The following is a 7,110-nucleotide window of genomic DNA, read 5'->3' as shown; positions in this document are numbered from 1 at the left end:
TATTTGTATTTCTCCATGTTCTTGCCCTTTTTCATTTTGGGTCCTCTTATTCATTGTTTGCACGGACACCCAGGGCATTTTTGGTATTGGCTCTTAATCAATGCTCCAAACCATTAGTGCCTTTTAGGTGTCAGTCTGCTGCCTCTGCCCCTCAGCCATTTTCCAGTCTCTTAATTCCCCTTGGCTCCGGCTCATTATTACGGCTTGTCCGTCTAGTTTCAGGTTCCCCCATTCCATCTCCTGGTTGGGCATAGGATTTTCCAAGATGATTGCCACCGAGTGCACGCAACTAGCGTCACTGTCGATGTCGGGCATCTGTTCTGTTGGCGCATGCGCAACGGCACCTCCTCCACGTCCGCGGCGCGGCGATGATATCAGCCGCGCCGGAGAATGGTACAAAACAGGGAATTGTTTGCTCTTCCCCTACACTCTCTGCCTGCTACACAGAGGGTTGGGTGGGAGGTGTTTTCCTCTTCCGGTTGCCCCCCCATCCTCTGCCTTAATCCCGAACAGGTATGTTTCTCTACACTCTGGTATCCACTGAATTTTATGCCTATTACTGTTCTGGCAGTTTCAGGATAGAAATACCTTATTCCTACTAAGCTCCACAGAGCGAAATATGTTGAGAAAGTGGTATTATTCATGCATTATGTCTCATTGAATTTTATGAATTTTTGTATCTAGTCTTGCCTCATGTTTTTAAACAGTGTATAATAAAATTCTGTTTTATTCAATATTGCTGATAAATTGACAATCCCTTATTATTTTATACAACACCTCTAACGTCCCAAGGTTTGTTACCTCTAAGTCCCCCATTGTTTCTAAACTGGCCCTTTGTGTGAAAATTTTGGAGACCCCTGAACTAGAGCAAAAACCATCAACAGTATGCTCATTAGTATGGAGAAAAATACCCTACTAAAAAGAAGCAAAATCACCTATAGCAAACAGATCAAAAATACAATCATCTCAGAATAAATAAATACACTGCAAATAATTGTAGCATAAACTGTAGATCCTACATAGAGATATGTTTCCACACAATCATATTGCAGCCCACATCTCAAGAGTCATGATCTCCTTTTACAGCTTCCTCCTCCCCAAGAAAAGAAGGGAGAAACCTGAACATCTCTGCAGGGCCAACATAAGGATATTAGAGTGTATTTAAATTCAAAGCCAAAAATGTAATATACTAATTCTTGGTGTGGTGGCTGCGTCCGTTTTCTTATTTACAGCTTCCTTCCTTGCTTTACTTTCCTGCAAATTACACACTTTCTGTCTCTAAGTGGCTACATCACTCCTCCACTGTATCTATGGAGGGCACCATAGTCATGCACCTTAAAGAGGAGTTCCACCCAGGGGGTCCAGTAAAAAAAAAAAAATTTAAAGTCAGCAGCTACAAATACTGCAGCTGCTGACTTTTAATTGGACACTTACCTGTCCCTGGGTCCAGCGATGTGGGGGATCGAAGCCCCGCTCGTCTCCCCCTCCGTTCAGCCGGTATTGCAACTGTGGGCGCCGGGCTGTGGCTTCACAGCCTGGCACCCACTGCGCATGCGCGAACGGCGCCACGTGCAGTGATTGGCTGCTCAGTCACCTGGGACCTGTAATGGGTCCAAGATGATTGACAGGAGGGAGGGAGCAGAGCGGAGCCCTTCCTGTGTCGAGGGGGAAGTGATGTCACCAGCCCAGGCACTGGAAGGGGCAGACTACGAGGGACCCCCTAGCAACAGGCATTTAGAGGTAAGTTAAAAAAAAAACTGATTTAACCTTACTTTGGAATTGTGTTTTTTTTTTGTGTATTTAATTCTTTACATGCTTTGGAGGTCTTCCTGCCCTAATTGGATGCACTTGTATTTAAAGTGGTTGTAAACCCATTACAACCACTTTAACCTACAGGTAAGTCTAGATGAAGGCTTACCTGTAGGTGCAAGAAAATTCTCCTAAACCTAAAATATTTAGGAGATATTTGCAGAAATAGCGGCACGTATGTCTATGCGCCGTAGACATCGGGCGCAGGCGCACTGAGCATGCCGTTTCTAGCGGCAATCATGCCGTTAGTGGCGGCACCAGCGCGCATGTGCGGGAGTGATGTCATCGCGGCTTCGGGCAGTCATGGCGCCGGAGCCGCGATACCCGGAAGATAGATGGCGGAGGGGGTGAACGAGGGTCACTTCGGGGGCTTCGATCTCAGGTAAGTAATTCATAACGAGCTAGTATGCTATGCATACTAGCTCATTATGCCTTTGTCTTGCAGGGTGTATTTTTTTTTTTCAGAGGGTTTACTTCCTCTTTAAATCTTCTTTTTTTTCCTATGTGAATTTTTTTATGGGAGTATCTGTTGTAAAAAAGTTTTTGTATATTTCTACAGCTGTTTGTTAGTCAAGCTTATGGCGTACTGATAATGTCCATACCATATTTAATTTCTATACTTGTTCTTAGGTTTAGTTATCCTTTAAGCCCTGCTGTTTTTTATAGTATGAAAAAAGGGGATTTCAGAGTTGCTAGCTGTGCAGTATTAAAACAATTACATTTCCAGATAGAGACACAATTTTTATTTTAAAAAGGAGCTTAGTCTTGTTATCTGATATCAACGCCTATAGGAAATATAGTGCATACATTTTTGAGTGAAAGATACTTTGTTTCAGTATTTGGATAAGAATTTGGATGTCATAATTATGTTACACTTCTTATCATTCAAATTATTATAGACACACACATTTACAGAGTCATGAAGAACATTAACATTGTGCAGATTTTTTTTTTTCAAACGTAATTTTTTATTATAAGTTGTTCAAAGTACAAAGTACAAAGTTGAACAGTAGATCAGCAAGTGAACAATCAGTTAAAGAACAAGGTAATGTACCAACAAAGGGTGTACATAGGTCATTAAGATACAATTATACACAGCTAGAGCGTGCTTATTAAATATAGTCAATCATAAGTAGGGTGCTATGAGTTGTGAAGCGTTATCAGAAAGGTGGCAGATTGGGTGTAGACAGGGTGTTAGGATTTCAAGTATGTGGTGATGCATTCATGAGAGAGGTAGGCATTAGGGATGAGCCAGATGTTCGAGTCGAACGTAAGTACAACTAGAACTTTGGGTGTTCGCCTGTTTGCTAAACAGCGAACATTATGCGGTGTTCGCTGCAAATTTGAAAAGGCACGGAACACCATTAAAGTCTATGGGACACTAACATGAAAAACCAAAAGTGCTAATTTTAAAGGCTTATATGCAACAATTGCATAAAAAGTGTTTGGGGACCCGGATCCTGTCCCAGGGGATATGTATCAATGCAAAAAAAAAAAAAGTTTCAAAAACGGCAGTTTTTTCAGGAGCAGTGATTTTAATATTGTTTAAAGTGAAACAACAAAAATGAAATATTCCTTTAAATATCGTGCCTGGGGGTTGTCTATAGTATGCGTGTAAAGTGGCATAGTTTTCCCGTGTTTAGAACAATACCACAGCAAAATGTCATTTCTAAAGGAAAAAAGTCATTTAAAACTGATCGCGGCTGTAATGATTTGTCGGGTCTCGGCAAAATAGATAAAATTAATTGGAAAAAATGGCATTGGTTCCTCCGCAGTCCATTACCAGGCCCTTTCGGTCTGGTATGAATATTAAGGGCAACCCCGAATCAATACCTGGCCCTTTAGGTCTGGTATGGATTTTAAGGGGAATCCTGCGCCAAAATAAAAAAAATGGTGTAGTGGCCCCCCCCTAAATCCATACCAGACCCTTATCCGAGCATGCAACCTGGCAGGCCACAAGAAAAGAGGGCAAGAGAGCGCCCCCCCGAACCGTAATCAGGTCTGGTATGGATTTTGGGGGATTTTTTGCAATTTTTTTTACATTTTTGGTTTGAGGTTCCCCTTAATATTTATACCAGACCCAAAGGGCCTGGTAATGGACTGGGAGGGAACCCATGCCATTTTTTTCAATGAGTTTTATCTATGTTGCAGAGACCCGACAATTCATTACAGCCGCAATCAGTTTTAAATGACTTTTTTCCTTTAGAAAACTATGCCACTTTACAGGCATATTTTAGACACCCCCAGGTAGATATTTAAAGGAATATTTCATTTTTATTGTTTCACTTTAAGCATTATAAAAATCACTGCTCCTGAAAAAAACGGCTATTTTTTAAACTTTTTTTTGCATTGATACATGTCCCCTGGGGCAGGACCCAGGTCCCCAAACACTTTTTATGACAATAACTTGCATACAAGCCTTTAAAATGAGCACTTTTGATTTTTCATGTTCGTGTCCCAAAGACTTTAATGGTGTTCACGTGTTCGTCCAAATTTTTTGCCTGTTCGCAAATTCTGGTGTGAACCGAACCGGGGTTGTTCGGCTCATCCTTAGTAGGCATTTAGGGTGTTTGAGCCAAAGGTCCCAGTGCTTTTGGAAGGTAGGAATTTGTAGGTGAGCTTTGGCATACATATACTCCATCAAACAATAGTTGTTCAAAATAGCTATCAATTCTAAGCTGGAAGGGGCTTTCCAATTTCTGGCAATAGCTAGGTGAGTGGCTATAAATACATGGGAGATGACTGTGTGAGAAGACCGGGGCCAGGTATCCATGTCCAGACCCAATAGTACCATTTGAGGTATGGGGATACAGCAGTAGGTGAGATGGAAAACAGGAACTTAGAGAGCATAGTCCAGAATTTAGCGAGGGATGGGAAGTTTCACCAGATATGCAAAGAAGTTCCTGGGTTTCCACAATTTCTCCAACAAAGATTGGTGGAGGATTGTTTAGAAGCAGGTGAGTTTAGCTGGGGTGAGGTACCAGCTGTGATATAATTTTTGAAAAGCTTCCCAGTGTAGTATACATCTTGAAGTTTTCAAGGGTGTTTGAAGCGAGCGGTACCATTGTTGAGGGGTGTAGGAACATTGTAGCAATTGTTTCCAGCGTAGCATCATTTGGGTCTTTGAGTTGTGGCAGGTATCGGTGAGAAGTTTGTAGATATAAGAAATTACGCGTCGGTGAGGGGAGTTTTGATTGAAGAATTTTATTAAATGCCAGAGTGTTAGGTCTTCTGACCATTTTACCCTAGTTAGGGCTGAGCATATCCTGAGGTATTTGAGGAAGTCCCTAGACAGAATATACCAAGTAGACTGTAGCTGTTGAAAGGACATGAGCGTGGAGCACTTATATAAGCTCCCGACAACAGAAATGCCTGCGTTGGTCCCTGCGCTACGCTGGCCCCTGCCAGAGGTATGGTTGAGAGCAGACAGTGCCTTTAGTGCATTGAAGAGTGGCTTTCCATGTTTTGATGGTGGCGTTGAGGGTATTGAGGCATGTGCGAATTCCTTGGTGTTGTAGGAGGGCACTAAGAATCTGCTTAGGTTGAGAAGCCAGTGCTGCTCGCTCTGAAGCCAGGTGGTTTGTGGTGCGGGGTTCCACCAGACCCTGGCTTGGTCAAGAATAGTTTCTTTGTAATATGCTGGAATGTCTAGTGCACCCATCCCTCCAGAGGAAACAGGTGTGCATAGAATGTTGCCTTTAAGACGGGGCTGTTTTCCGTACCAGATAAAGGTGGTTATGATGGACTGGAGTATCAGTAGTTGCTTTTGAGGAAAGGGTATCGGAATAGTTCGGAACGTATATTGGACATGTGGGAGTAGGTACATTTTGGCTAGGGTGATTTTACCTGCCCATGAAGTTTGAGTGTGCTGAAGATCATGCACGGCCTTCTGGAGTTTAGATACAAGATTATTAAAGAGACGGGAGGCGGGGGTAATTAATTGAATACCTAAATATGTGAGGATGGAGTTAGGAGTCCATGAGAAAGATGTGTGAGTCATGCTGTATTTTAACTGGTTAATTTTATATAGGGACGCCCTACTAAATACAGTAAGTCCAAGGTATCATGGAGTTCGGGGAGTAATTTAATAGGGTCAGTCAGGGATATGATGACGTGGTCAGCATAGAGGCCGATTTTATGCGTTCTGTCACCAACTTAATATCTGAAATGAGATGGTTGTCACAGATAGATTTAGCTAAGGGTTCCAAAAACAAGGGTAAATATCATGGGTGAAAGCAGACACCCTTGACATGTTAGATGCTGAAAGGGTCTGATAGTAAGCCTGAAGTCATAACTCTGGCACTGGGAGAAGAATGAAGGGGAAGTATGGCTTTCAAAATGATCCCAGAGAATCTAAATTTCTGCAGGACTGCTCTCAAATAGGACAAGTCTGCTCTATCAAACGCCCTCTCTGCATCAAGGGAGATGAGCAGAGAGGGAGCTTGATGATGTTCTGTCCACTGCAGCAAATCAATAAATCTGCGGGTGCCATCTGATGCTTGCCTGCCAGCCACAAAGCCAATCTGGTTGGTATGCACTAATTGTGGGATGATGTTTGACAGCCATGTGGCTAGGAGTATGGCATATAGTTTAGTATCAGTATTCAGTAGCGAGATGGGTCTGTAGCTGGCAGGGTCATCAATTGGTTTACCTGGCTTTGGTATGGTGACAATAGTTGCTTGTAGAGATTCTACTGGGATGGAGCCTGTGGTAGCGATAGAATTGAAGGAGTGACATAAATGTGGGGTGAGGAGCTTTGAGAATATTTGATAATATTCATTGCTGAACCCATCAGGACCTGGAGCTTTATGGAGTGGCAAGGTGGCAATAGCTGCTTCAATTTCTAATAGGGAGAATGGTGATGAGAGGGAGTTTAATTGGTCCTATGATAGTGAAGGTAGGTGTAGATTATACAGGAATCATCGAGTGAGGGTGGTGGGGCGGAGTTGGAACTGGTTAGATTGTACAATTTGGAATAGAAGGAGCTGATAGAAGTTGATCAGCAATGTCTTTGGGGTTGGTAAGTCGAGCACCAAGGTGGCTAGTGAGGTAAGGGATTTTAGTGTGGGTAAGCTTGCGCTTAAGTTGTTTGGCCAGATATGCTTCGGGTTTGTTATGTTGCGAGTAATATTGCAAGGGGAGGCATTTAAGGTGGAAGTCGAAGCTGTCATGAAGATGGTCACCGAGAGTCTGTCTAGCTGCACGCAGTTCAGAGTTAAAAGCAGAGGAGGGTTGGGTTGGGTGGCTCGTTCGGAAGTGCGTATACACTCTAAAAGTTTGTTAGTGGTGTCATTGCGTTGT

This window comes from Aquarana catesbeiana, linkage group LG01 (assembly GCF_042186555.1).
Source record: "Aquarana catesbeiana isolate 2022-GZ linkage group LG01, ASM4218655v1, whole genome shotgun sequence".
Classification (NCBI taxonomy): Eukaryota; Metazoa; Chordata; class Amphibia; order Anura; family Ranidae; genus Aquarana; species Aquarana catesbeiana.
The sequence above is the reverse complement of the archived record's forward strand: the minus strand, read 5'-3'. Positions refer to the sequence as shown.